Consider the following 23,160-nt stretch of genomic DNA (forward strand, 5'->3'; position numbering starts at 1 on the left):
GGCAGAGCTCCAGGATCCACAAGAATTCCAACAAATCAAAGTCTGTTGAATGTTGGAACTGTGGTCAGGTCGGACACTACAGAACGCAGTGTAAAGTACCTTCAAAGGGAAACGAGACAAAGACCGAAGCCAATGTTGTGGCTGAAGAAGAAGGCGATGCCTTGATATGTTCCATGGAGAAAAGGGCCGAGTATTGGGTCATAGACTCTGGAGCATCTTTCCATGCCACCTCGAATCGAAATTCCTTCATAAATTACATGTCGGGAAATTTCGGAGAAGTATATCTCGGAGATGATCACCCATGCAGCGTGGTGGGCATAGGAGAAGTACAGATCAAACTCAATGGATCTGTATGGAAATTGAAGGACGTGAGACACATTCCAGAGTTGAGGAAGAACTTGATCTCCGTCAAGCAATTGTCAAGAGAAGGATGTGATACACACTTCTCAGGTGATTATTGGAAAATCACTAAGGGCGCAATGATTCTTGCACGTGGCAAGGATACTGGAAGCCTATACACAACGATGAATGCGTGTGTGACAATTGCAGTTGCTGATAGCAAGAAGAATGCAAATTTGTGGCACCAAAGACTTGGGCACATGAGCCAGAAAGGGCTCAAGTATATGCATTCGAAAGGGAAACTACTAGAGCTTCAGTCTGTTGATATAGACTTTTGCGAAAGTTGTATCTACGGGAAGCAGAAGAGGGTGAGTTTCAATACCAGTGGTAGAACTCCGAAGCAAGTAAAGCTTGAGTTAGTCCACACAGATGTTTGGGGCCCAGCAGCAGTTTCATCCAATGGCGGAAAGTCTTACTTTGTGACTTTCATCGATGACCACTCGAGAAAGGTGTGGGTTTACTTCTTGAGACACAAGTCAGAGGTGTTCGAGGCGTTCAAGAAGTGGAAGGCCATGGTGGAAAATGAAACTGGCTTACGGATAAAGAAGTTGAGATCCGATAATGGTGGAGAATACGAAGATATGGCGTTCAAGAAATTTTGTTACCAGGATGGCATCAAGTTAGAAAGGACGTTGCCAGGGACACCACAATAAAATGGAGTTGCAGAACGCATGAACCGGACGTTGACAGAAAGAGCTAGGAGCATGAGGATACATGCAGGACTGCCAACACAATTTTGGGCAGAAGCTGTCAACACAGCGGCATATCTCGTTAACCATGGGCCATCTGTACCATTGGAGTACAGAATACCTGAGGAAGTTTGGAGCGGCAAAGAAATTAAACTTTCTCACTTGAAAGTATTTGGTTGTGTCGCGTATGTACACATTAGTGATAATGCCAGGAGTAAGCTCGACTCCAAATCACTAAAATGTACTTTCATTGGATATGGTGGAGATGAGTTCGGGTACCGTTTTTGGGATGACAAAAACAGGAAGGTCATTCGAAGCAGGAATGTCATATTCAATGAAAATGTGATGTACAAGGACATGAATGCAGTGCAGTCCACCGACACAACAAGTGACGATCCAACATATGTTGATCCAGATGATACTGCAGAGTGCAGTACATCAAAGCAAACAGATGAAGGTTTGCAGACGGAGGAGCCCAACTCTGAGGCTGATCCACCACAGTCTCCAGTTCCAGCTCCAACTCCTATACCCAGGAGGTCATCTCGACCTCACGTTCCAAACAGGAAGTACATGAATCAAATGTTACTGACCGATGCTGGTGAACCTGAATTCTATGAAGAAGCATGTCAAGTCGGAGATTCTGTCAAGTGGGAGCTTGCAATGAAAGAAGAGATAAAATCTCTTATCTCTAATATGACGTGGGAACTAGTTGAGTTGCCCAAAGGAAAGAAAGCTCTACACAACAAATGGGTGTACAGAATCAAAGAAGAGCATGATGGTTCAAAGCGATATAAGGCAAGATTGGTAGTCAAAGGTTTCCAACAGGAAGAAGGAATTGACTACACAGATATCTTTGCTCCGGTTGTAAAGTTGACAACAATCCGATCGGTCCTGAGTATTGTTGCAACGGAGGACTTGCATCTAGAGCAGTTAGATGTGAAAACTGCTTTCCTCAATGGTGACTTAGAGGAGGAAATATACATGCAACAACCAGATGGATTCTCTGTCAAAGGAAATGAGAAGCTGGTGTGCAAGTTGAAAAAGAGCCTGTATGGCTTGAAGCAAGCTCCGAAGCAATGGTACAAGAAGTTTGATGGATTCATGCAGAAAAATGGCTACATGAAGTGCAATGCTGACCATTGTTGTTACTTCAAGAGGTTCGAGTCCAGCTATATCATCTTGCTACTTTATGTTGATGACATGTTAGTAGCCGGCTCAGACTTGAACGAAATCAAGAAGTTGAAAAGGCAGCTTTCAGCGGAGTTCGAGATGAAGGACTTAGGAGAAGCAAAGCAAATTCTCGGGATGAGAATTTACAGAGACAAGCAAAAAGGTGTTTTGCAGTTGTCTCAGGCCAACTACGTCAATCGAATCTTGCAAAGATTCAACATGAGCAGTGCTAAACCGGTTAGCTCAGCATTAGCTAACCATTTCCGCCTATCCAAAGAGCACTCTCCAAAGACTAAGGAGGAAAGAGACTTCATGGCTAAAATTCCTTACGCCTCAGCCATTGGAAGTCTGATGTATGCCATGGTCTGTACTAGACCAGATATCGCTCATGCAGTGGGAGTTGTGAGCAGATTTATGGCAAATCCAGGAAAGCAGCATTGGGAAGCAGTAAAGTGGATATTGAGATATCTACGTGGATCTACTGATAGATGCTTATGCTTTCGACGAGGTGATGTAGCACTACAAGGTTTTGTAGATGCAGATTTTGCCGGTGAGGTAGATCGCAGGAGAAGCATTACCGGTTATGTCTTTACTGTTGGCACGACTGCTGTTAGTTGGATCTCGCAGATACAAAAGATTGTTGCTTTATCCACTACAGAAGCAGAATACGTGGCAATCACCGAGGCTAGCAAAGAAATGATCTGGTTACAAGGGTTGTTGGCAGAATTGGGTTTTGATCAGACGAAGAATGTCTTGTACAGCGATAGTCAGAGTGCGATACATCTGGCAAAGAATTCAGCATTTCATTCTAGAACGAAACATATTGGACTTCGTTATCATTTCATCAGATCTCTGTTGGAGGATGAGGTGTTAATACTTGAAAAGATCCAAGGAGCTCAAAATCCAGCCGACATGCTTACAAAGGCAGTAACCATTGATAAATTGAAGTTGTGCTCAGCTTCAATTGGTTTGCTAGAATGACAAAGACAGAAAGGCTGCTGCGTTGATCGAGGTGTGAAGACAGATTGGAATCAGTCTTCAAGTGGGAGATTGTTAGTCAAAAAGCAACAATTGTCAAAAAGTTGCAGCTGCTTTATTTTGTCAAATAAAGGCAACCCCAATTCTCCAACTTGGCGTGCACCTACCGCCACCAACCACCTCTCACCAACCACCTCTCACCTACCACCTCCAAATCTTCCTATAAATAGAGAGCTCTTCTGCAGCATCCAATACACAACACCAAACAACCATCAAAGCTTTCTGCTAGAGAGAGATAGAGAAAGAGAGAGAGAGAAAAATCTTGTGAGAGAAAACTTCAGTGTGGAAGTTATACACGAGTGATAAAAGTGAGTTGAGAGATAGCCTCTGCGTAGGCAGATACAAAATACAGTGTGGTAATTTTGTTGTACTCCTCCTTTTGAGATTCTCTAATATATTGGTGTGAGTCCGTGGACGTAGGCAGTTTGGCCGAACCACGTTAAAAATATCGGTGTCATTTATTTTTCTCGTTTCATATCGGTCGATATCTAAAATATTGCGTCACACTAGATCCCGGGCGGAATTAGTTGCGTCTAATTTCCTAACACTGCTTACGTTATATGATTAGTTTTGATAAATAAAAATAGTAAGTTATATCATTTGAGCTAATTTAACTTGATTTATTTTAAATATAAAAATATTTAAATCATGTACGTTATAAATAGTATAAATGAATATATAAAAGATTGAATGCGAATTCAAAGTTGAAAAGACGGGAGTGAAGTTTTTGTCAATTTTGCGTGATGGTTTCTAATCCTCACATCAGAATCCTAGATTTTATCATATTTGCTGTTGTTGAGATAGTGGGCGATTTGAATATGACATCACTTTTGTTCTTCAAAGTCTAATAAACTTGTCGATGGAAATTGGAATTCGATGCGTGGTAACTGGTAAACAACGGTTGAAGCCCGATCTAATTTTATTGGTCAATACATAATTTCAGAAAACTGGCGGTGGAATTCATTTCAACAATGGACGGGGTTTGTTGGATGATTTATTTGTTCCATAATTTATTGTGTATTACCTAGTTTTATTTTTAATCTATGATATAATTTTTTAATATTTTTTTTTAATATTAATTTATTACTCCCTCCGTCCACCAATTCAAGGCCTACTTGCCTTTTTGGGACGTCCACAAAAACAAGGCCTACCTATTTTTGGTAAGTTTTTATTCATTATTTAATCAAAAAAGTCAAAGATTCTTTACAAAAAAGTGGGACCCTTTCTCCACTCAACTAATAAAAATACACTTTTTTCTTAAAAAGTGGGACCCTTTCTCCACTCAACTAATAAAAATATATTTTTTTCTTAAAACCCGTGTTTTTTCATAGAGGCCTTTAATTAGTGGACGGAGGGAGTACTATATTTTATATAGAGGTGGCCTCCTGTACACTCGGATGTACCGTACACCCGGGTTGTATCCGACTCGGATCCTGATCCAATTAGACTATCATGACCTATTTTTTCTTGAAATGACTCCAACACTAATACGATATTGGAATGACACTAACACTATTTTGTTTTACAAATGACACTATTTCGAAAATAACACTAACACTATTTTATTTTATAAATGACATTATTTCGAAAATGACACTAACACTATATTGAAATGACACTAACACTTAACATTCGGGTATGATAGTCCAGTTGGATCAAATTTGGATCAGGATTCGGGTTGGATACGATCCGAATGTACCGTACACCCAGGTGTACAGGAGATTTTGTGTTTTATATAATACTCCCTCCGTTCCGGTCCAATAGTCATTTTTCTTTTGGGCACGGAGATTAAGAAACTTGCTTTCTGAGTGTAAAAGTGGGTAAAGGTGTGTAGAACCACATTGTTTGTAAAATTCGTTTACTTTGCCTGAGCAAAAAAGAAAAGAAAAAAGAGAACCACATTGTTTGTAATGTAAAATTATTATCAAAAATAGAAATGAGACTATTGGAGTGGGGCGTCCCGAAAAGGAAAATGAGATTATTGGAGTGGGGCATCCCGAAAAGGAAAATGAGATTATTGGAGTGGGACTGAGGGAGTACTAATTAAGTAATAGATTATTTTGGTTACTTAATAGATTAAGGTTTATAGTCATTTTTTTTTATATTTATTTGAATTAATAATAGATTATTTTGGTTACTTAATTCAAAGTTAGAATATATAATTTTTTAAAGTTTCAACTTTTAATGATAAATATTAATTAGAATTTATTGAGCATATAATTTTATAATAAATAATTATAAAATAGAGAAATTAAAAGTAAGAGAGGTACGCAATATTGGGTCTCTAATCACACTAAAAAGGGGACGACGAACCTTTGAAGTCGATGTTGAAAAAAAATGAAGTTATTACGCTTTTATTACGAAAACAACGCATATTAATTTATACCCTACAAATTTTATTATACTAAGTACTATCTAGCTTTAACACCATAAGGTCCATAACATAATTCATCGAAGGTGCGAACCAGCCAATAACCGTTCGGTTGCACATATTCTACGTGCCGAAAAAATGTACTTCATTAATTAACTTTGTTTTTCTCTTTTCTTTTTCTTTTTTTGGTTTTGAATTTGATGATTAGTAGATTAATGGAGGAGTGGAGGAGGAACATCATTAATCTCATCTTTACATAGAATAGTTTCACCATTTGAATATTATAAGCGGATAAATAAGTTTGTCCTACTTTAAGTGCACGTAATGTGATTATATATATGCATCAATTGAGTCGTATTGACAAATTATGATACATGATTAATGTGCTCGTTTAATATGGATGATTAGAATATATGATATATCTATGACAATCAGGGACGGAGCGGGGGGGGGGGGGCTAGAGCCCACTCCCAATTTTTTTTTTTTTAAATATATATAGATATATGTTTATACCTATTATAAAATAATTTTGTTTTATAAAAGAGTATTTGGTTATTATATTCTCTCATGTATACTTAATTTAAGGATAATTTTGTTATTTAAAACTATATAATCTATGAAATATTGTTTGTTATTATTACTATTATACTTGTCTTTTAATAAAAAATGCCTAATATGTATGAAATGCTAAAAAAAATTATAATGTAGTGAAACTAATTTGTAATATATAGAAAATATATAATCTATGAACATGTTGTTTGTTATTATTATTATTATGCTTGCCTTTTAATAAAAAAAATGTCTTAAATATACGGAACGTCCAAAAAAAGTTTTGTGATATATTGAAACTATATAATCTATGAAAATATTGTTCGTTATTATTAGTATTATGCTCGTATTTTAATAAAAAAATACCTTAAATATACAGAATGCTCAAAAAAAATCTCCCCGTTCAAGTTCAGCCCCCCCCCCCCCCCCGAATTTAATTCCTGGCTCCGTCCCTGATGACAATCTAATATTTTATTTGGTAAAAAATAATATAAAACACACAGCCCTTTATAACATAAAAGTACGAAAATATTATATTGATTTGAGGGATTCTGTATACCACCTAAAGAAGTTGGTATATGTAATACAAATCTTAATTATAACTATTATAAACTTTATATAATCTTAATACATCATATCAAATAATATATTCTATTTTACATATATTTCAATGTATTCTACCAAACATGATATTAATATAATATTCCATATAGTTAAAGACATTTCAGTCACTGCGTACCAAATGAGTCCCGAGTGTAGAAAATAATGCAATATGCTACTATAATAAATGAGCTCATCATCGAAAATTAAAATTAATTAAAATCCTTTCCCTAGTCTCTACAGAATTCCAGTTTAATTTTCCCGGTGTAGGATGGTGTTATAATCTACTTAATACTCCCTCCGTCCCGCCCAAGATGCTACATATTCCTTTTTGGGCCGTCCCAACAAAGATGCTACATTTCTATTTTTGGCAAAAATAAGGAATTTAAACACTTAATTAACACTAATTAAGTATTTCTTTATTACATTCTCTCTCCTACTTTATCACTTTATTACCTTCTCTCTCCTACTTTATCACTTTATTACCTTCTCTTTCTTACTTTATATTACTTTCTCTCTCCTACTTTATCACTTTATTACTACACACTTAAAACATTAATCTACAACTCCTTAAATCCCGTGCCGAAGAGCAAATGTAGCGTCTTGGCCGGGACGGAGGGAGTATATAAAAACACAAAACAAATGCACCAAAATACACACACACTTTGGCGGGAAAACTGCATCACCTTTTATTTTTATGCTTCAGCCAATATTTTAATGTTCAATTAATGCTTCAATTAATGTGCTGAAATAGAATACAGCTGTGATGCTGCGGATTTACTGTTCACCATATCATTTTAAGATTTTTATTGTACAATTTGCTGAGATATCTATAATATACACATTTAAAACTACAAATTGTGGGGCTCAAGACAACATGTATTGCAGAGCCAATTAATACAAAACTTAGCCACCAAGATATCTTCTTTATATTTCCCCTCTCCCCAGCCATTTTTTTCATTTGCATTCTTCTCTTTCGTTTCATTTTTTCCTGCAGCTTCTTCTCTTTCTTTCCTCTTTTTCCTTCATCACCTTTTTCTTTCTTATTTTCAGCAGCTTCTGGCTTTTGTTCTTGCCTCTCTTTTTTCTTCATCAACTTCTTTTTTTCTTCATCAGCTTTTGCTTCAATGTCTGCACCTTCTTTTCATCAGCTTCTGCACCTTCATTAAAATATTTAATGATGCAAATTCAAGGCAGCTTCTTGCTTTTTTTCTCTAATATTCTTGCTTTCAATTTTTATATTTTTTCATTTCTACATAAGCTAGCATAAATTTTTGCATTTGTTACCTTTCTGCATCTATGCTTTTCTTTCTCACAGCTTCTTACATCATTTTCTTTCTTTTTTATATCTTTAGCTTTTTTCTTCCTATTTGATGTGTCTTTTTATGTTTTACTACTTCTTTAGATTCATTCTTTTATTTCTTTTTTATATCTTCAACTTTTTTTCTTCTTCTTATTTTATGTGTTTCTTTCTATTTTACTACATATTTACATTGCTTTTTCCTATTTTCTGCACTTCTAAGCAAAATATTATTATAATCTAATACTCTACTTAATATATAAAAACACAAAACAAATGCACCAAAATACACACACACTTTGGCGGGAAAACTGCATCACCTTTTATTTTTATGCTTCAGCTTATATTTTAATGTTCAATTAATGCTTCAATTAATGTGCTGAAATAGAATACAGCTGTGATGCTGCGGATTTACTGTTCACCATATCATTTTAAGATTTTTATTGTACAATTTGCTGAGATATCTATAATATACACATTTAAAACTACAAATTGTGGGGCTCAAGACAACATGTATTGCAGAGCCAATTAATACAAAACTTAGCCACCAAGATATCTTCTTTATATTTCCCCTCTCCCCAGCCATTTTTTTCATTTGCATTCTTCTCTTTCGTTTCATTTTTTCCTGCAGCTTCTTCTCTTTCTTTCCTCTTTTTCCTTCATCACCTTTTTCTTTCTTATTTTCAGCAGCTTCTGGCTTTTGTTCTTGCCTCTCTTTTTTCTTCATCAACTTCTTTTTTTCTTCATCAGCTTTTGCTTCAATGTCTGCACCTTCTTTTCATCAGCTTCTGCACCTTCATTAAAATATTTAATGATGCAAATTCAAGGCAGCTTCTTGCTTTTTTTCTCTAATATTCTTGCTTTCAATTTTTATATTTTTTCATTTCTACATAAGCTAGCATAAATTTTTGCATTTGTTACCTTTCTGCATCTATGCTTTTCTTTCTCACAGCTTCTTACATCATTTTCTTTCTTTTTTATATCTTTAGCTTTTTTCTTCCTATTTGATGTGTCTTTTTATGTTTTACTACTTCTTTAGATTCATTCTTTTATTTCTTTTTTATATCTTCAACTTTTTTTCTTCTTCTTATTTTATGTGTTTCTTTCTATTTTACTACATATTTACATTGCTTTTTCCTATTTTCTGCACTTCTAAGCAAAATATTATTATAATCTAATACTCTACTTAATATATAAAAACACAAAACAAATGCACCAAAATACACACACACTTTGGCGGGAAAACTGCATCACCTTTTATTTTTATGCTTCAGCTTATATTTTAATGTTCAATTAATGCTTCAATTAATGTGCTGAAATAGAATACAGCTGTGATGCTGCGGATTTACTGTTCACCATATCATTTTAAGATTTTTATTGTACAATTTGCTGAGATATCTATAATATACACATTTAAAACTACAAATTGTGGGGCTCAAGACAACATGTATTGCAGAGCCAATTAATACAAAACTTAGCCACCAAGATATCTTCTTTATATTTCCCCTCTCCCCAGCCATTTTTTTCATTTGCATTCTTCTCTTTCGTTTCATTTTTTCCTGCAGCTTCTTCTCTTTCTTTCCTCTTTTTCCTTCATCACCTTTTTCTTTCTTATTTTCAGCAGCTTCTGGCTTTTGTTCTTGCCTCTCTTTTTTCTTCATCAACTTCTTTTTTTCTTCATCAGCTTTTGCTTCAATGTCTGCACCTTCTTTTCATCAGCTTCTGCACCTTCATTAAAATATTTAATGATGCAAATTCAAGGCAGCTTCTTGCTTTTTTCTCTAATATTCTTGCTTTCAATTTTTATATTTTTTCATTTCTACATAAGCTAGCATAAATTTTTGCATTTGTTACCTTTCTGCATCTATGCTTTTCTTTCTCACAGCTTCTTACATCATTTTCTTTCTTTTTTATATCTTTAGCTTTTTTCTTCCTATTTGATGTGTCTTTTTATGTTTTACTACTTCTTTAGATTCATTCTTTTATTTCTTTTTTATATCTTCAACTTTTTTTCTTCTTCTTATTTTATGTGTTTCTTTCTATTTTACTACATATTTACATTGCTTTTTCCTATTTTCTGCACTTCTAAGCAAAATATTATTATAATCTAATACAGACATTTATTAATCTCATAAATGTGATAATGATGAAAGGGCAAAACATTATCACTATTCTTCCTTATATTTTTATAAAGGCCATTTGTTTTTTATATTTTGTAGCACAAGTTGTATATATTAGTCAAAAGTCAAATGAAAATAGAACTCCTCTTATTTTCGTAAGAGAAATTATATACTCCTATATTCACCATTCTCCTACTCATTTATGAAGATGGTAAGGAGGAGAGAAATTTTATATCATGTTATTTACCATTACTCTTATTTTTTTGCCACAAATGAATAACAAGTAGAATATATAATTGCTCCTGATGCTTCTTCTATTTTATGCAGGCATCACATAAAAGTGCCAAAATGGATGCAACAAGATGAAAACAAGAAATGGTTTTTTTTTCGATTCCATTTATTTTGCTTATTAAATATACCCACGCGATGCGTGGACCATATTGACTCAAGAATTCTGAATATCCTTTTTTTTCCACAAATGAGTATAAGTAAAATATAAAATTGCTCCTAATGACTCTTCCATTTGATGCAAGCAACACATACAAAATCAAGAAAATTGAAGTTTTTTCTTTCTAATTTAGGCTGTGCAATTGAAAACATATCATGTACATAAACCAAAAAAATATATCAATAATGCCACGACACATTTGAACATATCATGTACATAAACCAAAAAAATATATCAATAATGCCACGACACATTTGTGTTTTGCTGAACAATTAATTATTTCTTCAAGGAAATTGCATGTGATATCAAAGGCAATATATTCATGTTTTATAGTCTTTATAACAATGATATCAAATGCATATTCATCCAGATAATTTCTGATATTGTTTCTACAGTTTCTCCTTCATCACAATATGCGAATCTGTTATTCAAAATCAGAAGAAGAAATGTAATCTAAATTGTTGGAAAGTGATCATACCTATTTATCAAGAAAATCTGCTTGACAGAGGACTTGCCGTAACCAAGAGGCGTCGGAGTGATAACCCACAAGCACATAATACCCATTTGTGTATAAACTGGTAGATCTACATGCAAAAAAAAATTAAAATGTTCATAGATCTGCAAAAGTAATATGTGAAAAAATATAAAGATGTTCTCTGTATAATAAAAAACTAATCTGCAAAAACAAAAATTGTTGGTTTAAGAACCAATTTGAGTAGATATTCCTAGATCTACAAAAATGATACCATAAACACAAAAAATGAAAAAGTTAAAAAAGAAAAAATAATATGCGAATGAACCTAAAGATCTTCAGCTTTAAGCTAACACTTTGTGAAGATATTTACCAAGAATAATAAGAAAACACGAAAAACTGAAAATTAATTTGCCAAAATAGTGTCACAAACACACACTGACAAGAAACATCCACATTAACAAGAACACAAATATTTATATGGAGAAGCGTGGAATTAAATATGCAGGCGGAGGGGGCCGTGGGCCGAAGATGTGGTGGCGTTAGCGGCTGCTTCTCCTTTTGCGGTGTCAACATTTTTGTCCGATTTTAAAATTTAGGTGTTCAAAGAGAAGAGGGGGAGGGGGCGAAAGCTAGGTTTTTTTTTTGGAGTGGCTAGAGAAAGCGATGCTCGATAAATGGGCAGACGAGGAAGAAGGGGAATAAGAGCAGACGAGGAAGAAGGGGAATAAGAGGAGAAGGATGCAGATGAGCGAGAAGAGGAGGCCGAGTTCTGGAGGCTAGGGCTTGGGGTGTGCAGAGGGACGCAGCGGCGCATTTATCGTCGTCAACGAGGGAAGCGACGCCGCATAGAGCGGGGATCTAGGGCTTTTGGACGGCGGCTTTGCCACCGTTCAGTTGCGAAACTTGAGAGCCCGAGGGAGATGGGTGTTCACAAATAGAGGGTGAGACAAAGGGAGAGAGAAGACGAGGGAGAGCATCGGCGACCGTGGCTTCTCGCCGGCAGCGGCGCATGTGGAAGAAGGAGAAAGGTTTGGACTGGGAGAAGATGAACGAGGGAGAAGAGGCCGGCTGAACCCTAAAATGAGATGACATGGGCTGTATTTAATTTATCACTATTGGGCTGTATTTATTTAATTGGGCTGAATTTATTAGGCTGTATTTATTTAATTGGGCTGTATTTATTTAATTATTCCATTATTATTCCTCCTTTCAGAAAATAAATCATTATATATAATCTACTCTATATATAAAAATATATAAAAACACAATAAAAATACACCAAAATACACACATTCCCGCCAAAAAATAGTGTATAAAAATTTCAGAGCTTCTTTCTCACATCTTCTTACATCATTTTATTTAAAAGTTAGCTTTTAGTGAGCAATAATTTTGCTTAAATATGGGTATTTGTATCTATCTGTAATGTATTGTTTTTGTACTTTTCAATTATAAAATTGTGTTTGTTATATCTATCGGTGTGATTTTAGTTTCTCTATGCCAGAGAGTTCATGAATCGCAAAAATATCTTATGTTTCGTGTTTCCTGTATTTATACTCCCGGGATTGCTGAAGACTTTGGAAAATGTCGTCTTTAATATTTTGTGAACAAATGTTTGAAGATCTTTGTAGCAAAGTTTGAATACTTAAGTATGATATGTGTTGTCTAGGACGGAGGTTGCAACTTTTGCAAAAAGTTTTTTGAGCTGTAGTTTTATTAACGGGAAACTATTAATTTCCCGCAAATTAGAAATATTGCGCACAACTATTTTCTAAGCATGAATTTTTTTTATCTAAATTTAAATTTGATCAGCCTAAAGGTATTTGAGTTTTTATTGGATAATAATATTGCAGGGACAAATACTAAATTTGATGAATATGCATTCATGCTTCCTTAAATAGATTAAACATTTTAGTGAAATTTAACAGGGAGCTCCCTATCACCATGAACCCCCATAAAGGTCAATATACGTAAGATCCATCTAAGATGCAACTGACAATAAGAAGATAATATTATATGTTAGTATAATTTATGTCAGTAAGAAAATAATAAAATTATCGTGTTACAAAAGAATGTTTGCAAATATTTTAAAGATAATAAAACATGGATTTTTTTTTTTTGTTGAATTGATTAATCATTTGCTTAAATCAATAAATATGAAAATAACTATAAGTTAATAAGTCAACAAAATTAATTACAAGTAATTAAATTTTAAAAAATAAAAGATACTGATCAATCATTTAGTAATTAATTTGTCAATATAAGTTGAAAAATAGTGAAGTTCAAAATGAAACAAATAAGTCCATGTGTAAATTATTTACATTAAAAAAATCTAAAATATGTTATGATATATTATTATTTTCTTAATTTTAATTTTATTTTTCAATATTTTTTTCATCATCAAATTAACTAAAATGAAAGTCAAGATTAAATAATCTAATTTTAATTGAATTAAAAGTTATAGCAAATAAAGAAAAATTATACATGTTTGAATTTGTTCAAAATTATTGTTGCTCTCTAAATATGATACCTTTTTTATTAGGGTTAAGTATCAAATCCCCTCCAATCGATGCACGGTTTAATCAAGGTGTAGCTTAAGAATTTTAGAGTGCAACTGAAATATTAGAAAGAGAAAATTGAATAGAGATGAAATTAAAATGAAAAGTAATGAAAAAAAAAATCATAATTGAGTTATTTTTATAATAATGAGTGTTACTTATAAGAAATCATAAAAAAATCTAGCGTAGATGAACTTATTTTTTCAGAAGCTTATAACCTGCTTAATTTTATAGCTTATAAGTTTTTTAAAAGCTTATTTTTCCAAACACTTTGAAGGACCTTATAAGCTCTTAAATAGCTTTTAAGTTGTTTAGTATTTACAGGGTGTTTGGCTGAGCTTAACTGTAATATAAAAAACTTAAATGCTAAAATGTACTATAAAATTGACATACCATCTGTAGCACGGGCTTTAGAGTGTAGCTGATGAATTTTAATCATTAATATGACATTAATGTGATAGAATAGAAATATAGGGCCAGGTTTAGAGTTTACCGTTTAGAGTGCAGCTGAAATATTAGAGAGACAAAAATCGAAAAGAGATGAAATGAGAATGAAATATAATGAAAAAAAAATCACAATTGCATTATTTTTATTATAATGAGTATTACTTATAATAAAATAAGAAAAAAAAACTTAGCGTAGAGGAACTTAATTTTTTAGAAGCTTATAACCCGCTTAATTTTACCGCTTATAAGCTCTTTAAAAGCTTATTTTGCCAAACACTTTGAAAGACCTTACAAGCTCCTGAATAGTTTATAAGTTGTTTAATATTTACAGATGTTTGGTTGAGCTTAGTTGTAATATCAAAAACTTAAATATTTAAATGTATAAAATTCACATACCGTGCGTAGCACGGGGGCCACATCATAAATTTGTCAAAATCATATCAAATTGACATTGTAGCACAGGGGCCACATCAAAAATTTAAAAATCAAAATCATATCAAATTGAAAAATCGAAATAACCTGAAAAATCTGGAAAAGAAAATTGAAAAAATTATAAAGAAATTAAAAAATAAGAATAAAGAGAAATTAAATTTTATTTAATACTAAAATTATGTATATATATAATCAAATTGAAATTCCAAATTTAACAAAAAAAATGTAAAAGCAATCCCTATATTAATGTTTTTGTTTGGATATGTTCGCTTTTTCGATTTCGGATATTCTAATCACCCCTATATGAGCATTTTATTGTGTTTTAATTTCTCAGCAAATGCATTAAATTTGCACGGTAGTGCAGTATTTTTAGATCTCATTTTATTTTTATTTCTTTTATAGATTAATATTAAATAAAAAGAATTAAAAACTGCCACAGTGGACTCGAACCACAAAATGTTTGGTCTTAAGCATGAATCACTTACCGCTTGACCAACACACGCACACACTTAGATCTCATTTTAAGTTCTCTTGTGCTGGATAGAACAAAGCCGAAGAGACGATTTAGAATCTATTGGTATGCGAGGATGAAAAAATTTAGATGTTACTCGAAGCATGTATATCTATCCTCGCCTTTTGGTGTTAATTTCTGCACCTTTGGTTTTTGCAATTAACTTACTTATTGGATCATGTGCACGGATCATGTTTATGCAGTTTGTGGTAGAGGTGAAATTGTTTTGAAGGACTTCTACTCTGGATTGGTTAGAAATCTGGCTGGGGTTATACCGTAAGTTAGAACCTGATCATTCAATATTTAATCTGTAATATTGTTCCTTTTCTTTTACTGCTCTATTAAAAGTTTTTTTTGTATTAAAAGGGTTATTACTTTGGGTGAGTGATTATGAATAAAGATGATCAAGTACTTGCTTCTATTTATTTGAATTTAAAAGATGTTCTTAGTAATTCATTAGGTGAATGTTTGGGTTCAAGTACAAAGTGGTATAAATCGAACAAGATGCCCAAATTCAGTTCTAACCATAAATGTTATCTAAAATCTTTGGCCATATCTCTAGGTGCATAAACATGTTTACTAGAAGTCTGCAAAACATCTACTCCCTCCGTCCACGAAAGAACTTCCTATCTTTCATTTTCGGAACGTCAACAAAAAAACTTCCTACCTATTTTTGGACTATACCCCACTACTTATAATTACTTATTTTTCACTTTTTTCACAACTCCCAATATTAATTATAATACATTTTCGCCACTCTCAATACACTCAAAAACTTTTTCTCTACTCTCAATACGCTCAACAATATTTTTCTTAAAACCCGTGCAATTCCCCCCTAAGAAGTTCTTTCATGGACGGAGGGAGTATATGAATAATTACTTGCACAATTTGTCTTGAAACCCACTCCCGAGGCCATTCACTTGACTATTTTGCACCGGACCTAACTTTGAAAATAGTATCTTCTCATCTATTTATTATTTAAAGCCTGAGTAGTGCATTCACATTTTCTGCACACACATTTTCGCCAATTTTAATTTTTGAGCTGCTAATATTGTATAGTTGTTGGCTGGTATTTTGAATTTTGATGGATCTATTACGAGATCATATGAAATATATGTGAGATCACTTGTGATGGAAGATTCTAGATCTGAACTTAAGTTTTGGAGAAGGAAAGTAGTGTAAGGATTTTTTAATACTGCAGCGCATAAATAGAAGCTGAGTTTCAAAAAGTTTGAAATAAAGATAAAAGGACTTGAGTTGAGTAGCAGGATTTACAATCTGTATTCATTTTTAAAATGGAAAGAGTTAGTGTTCATTGAACCCAAGTAGTTTATGGATCAATTTTTATTTTAGGAGTCTGAATTGGGCGTGAGAGTTGAGGTTGTTTTGGATTAATGTTATTAATTAGTTTGGTTTTGCATTAACTTTTTGTGTTTTCTAACATTAATTAAGTGGGATATTGTGAGGATTTTTTTATTGATGTTCTATATAATGAAATAAGATTACGTTTTCAACATTTTCTTTTGACTGTAGAAAAATTCGCAAATTTTACTACAAGCAGTGATTTTATTTAATTTATTTCATGATAAAGATGGAATTATTGGAAATTGATTTAACTTACTCTGAACAATTCATAATTTTTTAAAGTGTTGATTTTTTTTTCAAGAGGTACATATGAATTAAATTTACTTCATGATGAAGAATGAGAAGTATCACCTCCGGTGGATTTGAGAAGAATGAGCACCGGTGTGATACCGTGAAGGCTGAGTGGAACCGTTGAATAACGACTTTTGTTTTAGGGTTTTCACAATTAATTAATAGTATAGATATATTATTGATTTTTTTATTGATGTTTTTGTATCATTTACAAATTATAACTATTTGAATATGAATTTTGATAATTATATAAAAGTGTGTTTGCTAAGCTTAATTTAAAGACTTTATAAGGTTTAGAAGCTTACAAGATGTTTTAAGAGCTTATAAAATGCAGTTTATTAAAATCTTATCAGTTTTGAAAGTATTTTGATAATTGAGCTTATAAGCTAAAAATATTTTTTTGGTTAGACTAAAGAAAATTTTATTAGAGAGAGAAAATTGAAAAGAGATGAAATTAGAATGATATATAATGAAAATAAAAAAATATAATCATAATTGAGTTATTTTTATAATAATGAGTGTTACTTATAAGAACATCATAAGAGGAAAAAAAAAAAGCTAGAGTAGAGGTACTTATTTTTTTGGAAGCTTATAACTTGCTTAATATTTACAGCTTATAAGCTTATTAAGAACTTATTTTACCAAACACTTTGAAGGATCTTATAAGCTCCTGAATAGCTTATTATAAGTTGTTTAGTATTTAGATGGTATTTTACTGAGCTTAGCTGTAATATACAAAACTTAAATGGTAAAATATATATAATTCAAATACCGTGCGTAGCACGGGTGTAACACTAGCTGTAGTAGCGGCAACCTCAAACAGAGTATATGAGTTGTAGGCAGCCTTTTCACAAATATAGCAGTAGTTATTTTTCTGTTCTCACTTCACCCCAATCTACTAACTACAAAAATATTAATTCTTAATTAACTTAATTATAATATTAATTGTGTTTGAAAAGTTTTGTTGTACAAATGAGAAAATAAATTGATACTTAGTTGTAAGTATTTCGAAACTTTGATTGTTGCAGTTTGGACCTTAAGATTCATATTTGGGTGTCAAAATTGAAAATGCACACGACAAAGAAGAGAAATTAGGTGTGATTTCTATATCAAAGGATAGCCTTGACATTTTTGATTGTAAAGTGTTGGAGTTTTGAAATAGTTGTTGTAGTATGTAGATGAGCAAACATATGAAAGATATATAAGAAAGATGGAAACACGGGAGTTAAAAGAAAAAAACCAAGAAGGATCAATGGAGGTTTGATGTTTGGGATTTTTTATAGAAAGACGAAGAAGTAAAATAAAATTTGTTTAGGGTTTGGAGGGTGAGTGTGTGTGGGTCGCAAATAATATTATGAATTTTTATATTGAATTTGCAGATTTAGAGTTCGGAGTAAATTAGAGTTTTAGAGCTCAGTTACTGTGTATTTATTATATAAATATTTTTTGCTTATTAATATTATTAAAAATATATATCTTATTATTATTGGTAACTTATTAAATTTAGTTGTTTTATTGAATCTTAAATTAATTAATGTTATTAATTTAAACATTCAATAAATTTGAACCAAGTTATGACTCAAATCTTTATTGACATTTTGAGTGCTATTACACTAAATTAATTCGGGTTAATGTAGATCTTTGTAATTAAATAAGCATTTTATATTTTTTTTTATAAACTAACAGTACTAAATAAAGAAATTTAAAGGCCGCATCACTGATGACTTGAACCTAAGACTTTTGGCATTAACCGCTTGCCGCTTGGCCAACATACACACCTTTTGTATTTCTTTATCTTATAGACATGCATCTTAAGCTTTCAATATGAAATAACAAAGTAAAAGAAACATGAAGATAAACATATATTGATATTCATACTTAACATGATCTTTTAGACATGTATTGAAAGATTAGCGCGTAAAGATAAATATATATTGATATAAATGTAAATCTTTATACTCCTTTATCTAATTATTTTTAAGATATGAAAATTTGTACAGTTATTTTTTTTCTCACCGGCTATAGTCAATATTGGGAAAAAGATGAAGTTAATGAATATTTCTATGTAGAGAATATACAAAAAATATAACCCTAATATTTTAAATGTGAACGTGTGTGTGTTAGCGCGTTTTAGGGAGTATTCATAATTTTGTATTTGGATAGGCTAGGTAGATAACTAATCTTATTTTTTTCTATATTATGTAGCTTAATTTTATTTTATTACAAGAGGGTATCCATTGTGATTCAGATTTATAATGTTTATAAAATTTACATATGGAGTTTTAAAAATATTTATGAGAAATGAATAGTGCAATATGATAATAATAATCTGATTAATTACATATATAAGCTTACAAGGAAAATATGAAAACAGAGTAACAAACCAAAAATCAAATTTCTATGTATATTTATAGTTAGATAAAAAAGAAAACCTACGGCAGTGTCAGATAGAGTACATGAGTTGCAGACAGCCTTTTCACAAACATAGCAGTAGTTGTCTTTCTGTTCTCACTTCACCACAATCTATTAAGACTGCGTTTACTTTGATGGAAAAGGTGAGAAAAAGTATATTTTCACTATTTTTCCACTCTTTTCACATGTTTACTTTGATGGACCTAGAAAAATTTATCGGGCAGCTCCTTTTCAACCCTTTTCTCTGAAATGTTGGATAATATTATCCAAGGGTAGAGGTGTGAAAATTTTATCCAACATTTTCCATCAAAGTAAACACATGATAAAAAAAAATGAGAAAATAATAATATTATCTCACATTTTCTTATCTATCCTTTTTCAATGAAAATTTTCCATCAAAGTAAACGCAACCTAATTATAAATATATCCATCCTTAATTAACCTAATTACAATAATAAGTCCCTCAATTTTTTACACTTCCTGTTAAGAAATTAGTTTTGTTTCTAAAATATATGTTCTATTTCGGAAACCTATAACAAAATAATGCATAAACTGTTCTACTAATATTTTTTTTATATGTTTGAATTTTCAATATAATAATTATAAGTAGAAAGAAAAAAATGATCAACTTATATATATATATATATATATATATATATATATATATATATATATATACAGGGGCGGAGCCAGACTTTCGATTCAGGGGGGTCCAAAAAGTTTTTTAAAAGAAAATTAATAATTAAATTAAAAAATAAAAATTAAATTAAACTAAATTAAATTAAAAATAAATGATAATCAATAACATAATTATAATATTATTTAAATTACAAAAAACACATTTTAACAGATTTTCAAACTCATATTCATTTTACGATGTATTTTGAAATAAAATTACTAAATATTGAATATTATATAGAGTGCAAATACATGATACAGTCTCTTTCTAATTTGGAGAATTTTTTAATTGAAATTGTGCGAAACGATGTCGTTTAGGCCTCACAAAAACGTCATCGTCTTTATTAATCCACGTAAGCTCCAATTCGACACTCTAGCGATCGAAAAACATTGGGGGACGAAATTGCAAAACTTGAAAAAATAATGATTTAATTCGCCAAACTAAAAAAACGTTAAAATTGCAAATTTAAAATAGTGCGTGATTTTACTCTCCAAAATCCCATGAAACTTTGTAAGACAAAGTAACTTTCAATATAAAATTCAAAAAATAAATCTTTAGAATCCAATCCAAACATGTTATGTATAAATTAATTATGTGTTTACTTATTCTAAACGTCTTACCTCTAAAGCTTACATATCAATTACAGTATAAAATAGCTCAACAAAATAATGATGTAGGTAAAATTATATATTTTTTATTTTTAATATAAAATTACGAAAATATCCTAATATTTTTTAAAATTCCAGGGGGGCCCAGTGACCCCCTGCCCCACCCCTAGCTCCGCCCCTATATATATATATATATATATATATATATATATATATATATATATATATATATATACGGGTTGGAACATTTAAAAAAGGCAAAGGGAACCATTCGCTATCATAAATTAGTTTCAATATAGTTATTGACTTTAAATCCAATATAAATTGTAAAGAAGTTAATTAATGATGTGATAGTGTAGTAAAATTATTTTCCTAACTATCATTTGCAGAGATGAATTCAAATGGGATATAGCGTCGGGGTTCAGGGTGTAGCTGAAGAATTTTAATCGTTAATATGACATTAATGTGATAGAATAGAAATATAGGCCCATATTTAGGATTTAGGGTTTATAGTGTAGCTGAAATATTAAAGAGAGAAAATCGAAAAGAGATGAATTAGAATGAAATAAAATGAAAAAAAAAAATCATAATTGAGTTATTTTATAATAATGAGTATTACTTATAAGAAAATAAGAAGAAAAAAAAATCTGACGTAGGGGAACTTATTTTTTTAAGATTATAACCTACCTAATTTTACTGTTTATAAGCTTTTTAACAGTTTATTTTGTCAAACACTATGTTGCATAGGTACGGATGTGCGGATGCGGGGGCGATACGATACGAGTACGAGGATACGGATTTTTAAAAATTATAGGGTGCGATTCGGCAAGGATACATATAATTATTAAATTTTTTTGATATATAATGCTTATAAAATATATACAATTTAAATTTTCTTAAATTAATTATATGTAATTTACATTTTATTTTACCCAAAAGTTAAGCATTTTCAATTATATAAGTTAATTGAGCAACAATATAACGATTCAAATATTATTAGTCCAATATAGAAGTCATGACTCATAACTGAAAATAAAATTATCAAAATAACCTTGTGTAGGCCTTTCGTGCACGAGATACATGAATTTTGCCTATGGAATTTGCGAATCCGGTTTATTTTTATAAATTATTTTAAAAGATACGCCACGTGGCGAATCGGGTGCGAATCCGACGAGAATCCGAGAGAATCGCACCATAAAAGAATCCGATTCGCCATACATGCTAATTTTTGAAGAATCTGTGCATCATAGGTCAAACACTTTGAAGATCTTATAAGCCCTGAGTAGCTTATAAATTATTTAGTATTCAGAGGGTGTTTGGTTGAGCTTAAATGTAATATAAAAAACTTAAATACTAAAATGTATAAAATTCACGTGACCAAAAAAAAAGTATAAAATTCACATACTGTGCGAAGCACAGGTGCAACACTAGTAAACATGATAAACAAAAACAAAGTAGTAAAACAAAATAAACACACAGACGGCAAGAGAGACGAAAACAAACAAGATGATCTTACAGTTAATAACTAAATTAATGGACGCGCGCGAAAATTGAGCAGTAGTTAATAATCCGGCAGAAGATTTCCATCAGAATCGTACAAAATCTTGCCGGAAAAATCAAGAGGGCGGCACTTCTCTCCTTTGATGATCGTCTTTTTCCAAACGACGCCGTCTTCATCGACCTCTTCCAGCTCGTCGACGCAGCTCTCGACTTTTCTCCATGAAACCATCTTGCTCATCAGCAGCGCCTTATTGCTGAAGCTGCTTTTCATCTTCTCAATCCCCTTTTTCTTGTTCTCGCCTCCCAATCTCACCGTCTTCGCCTTCTCTCCGCCCATCACCGAACTTATTATTCCGTGGTGAGCGCCGCACAGAAATATCACCGCCGAAAATACTGAGAAAATCGCAGCTAACGTTATGAAAGAGGCTGCAGGTAAAAAGTCGAGTTTCTGCTGCATGATGGGAAAAGGCCTCGCCATCTCTCTGTATGCTTTGGGTTAACAAATCATCAAACAAAATAGTTTTAGGCTAACGATATGAGAGAGAGAGAGAGAGAGAGAGAGAGAGTTGGTTGTAGGTAGATATGCGGCAGCATCATTGGTCCTTAGTGATAGTTAAAGAGCTGAGTAAAGGCCACTAATTGCACGAAAAAGAGATTGACTTAATTGAGGTAGTCAATGAAGTGGACCACTAGTTTGATTTATTCATGAAAATGTTAATTTTTTAGGTTTGAAGGGTTTTCTTGAATCATTTTTTTTAAGAATTAATGACTGACTATTGTATATATGATCTTTTTTCAATTGATTTCTGTAGTTAATTACAAGGACTAACTATTTATGTGTTTTGTGGTTGGGGTTAGTTCCTCAATCGTGTGACTATTACTAACAACGTAGGGACGTGCGATGCACCTTGCTAGTTACTTTCGATCCATGTAAAAATATTTTGAGAAAAAAATATTTTGAGAGATTAATTTAGAATGTTGATGCTAATTATCTTAAACGTTTTTATTTTAGGTGACATAATAGATGTACACATAGTTAGATAGCTAATTAAAAAAACAATAAATTTATTTTGATAAATTAATTATTTGATCATTTAATTCTTTAAATATTTAATCATAATATTTTATATTCATCCTATCACATGCATGGTTAAATTTGATGTTGTGCATGCTACATGTTTTATTACACGATTCAATGGAT

General features: G+C 31.9%; 2 long non-coding RNA genes across 3 annotated transcripts; one reads left to right on the forward strand and one right to left on the reverse strand.

Annotated features, from left to right (window-relative positions):
- Positions 1-9,427: 9,427 nt before the first annotated feature.
- On the reverse strand, positions 9,428-12,621 carry LOC131008763 (uncharacterized). Of its 2 annotated transcripts, none has more exons than XR_009096328.1 (2): positions 11,163-12,621; positions 9,428-9,815 (listed from the first exon to the last, which is right to left on the reverse strand). It is a non-coding gene; the product is annotated as an uncharacterized LOC131008763 (long non-coding RNA). The 2 variants fall into 2 exon arrangements; XR_009096327.1 differs by having other exon boundaries at positions 9,428-9,844.
- On the forward strand, positions 9,839-12,361 carry LOC131008767 (uncharacterized). The gene is made up of 2 exons (XR_009096340.1): positions 9,839-10,447; positions 10,564-12,361. It is a non-coding gene; the product is annotated as an uncharacterized LOC131008767 (long non-coding RNA).
- Positions 12,622-23,160: the final 10,539 nt, after the last annotated feature.

This window comes from Salvia miltiorrhiza, chromosome 2 (assembly GCF_028751815.1).
Source record: "Salvia miltiorrhiza cultivar Shanhuang (shh) chromosome 2, IMPLAD_Smil_shh, whole genome shotgun sequence".
NCBI classification, from domain to species: Eukaryota; Viridiplantae; Streptophyta; class Magnoliopsida; order Lamiales; family Lamiaceae; genus Salvia; species Salvia miltiorrhiza.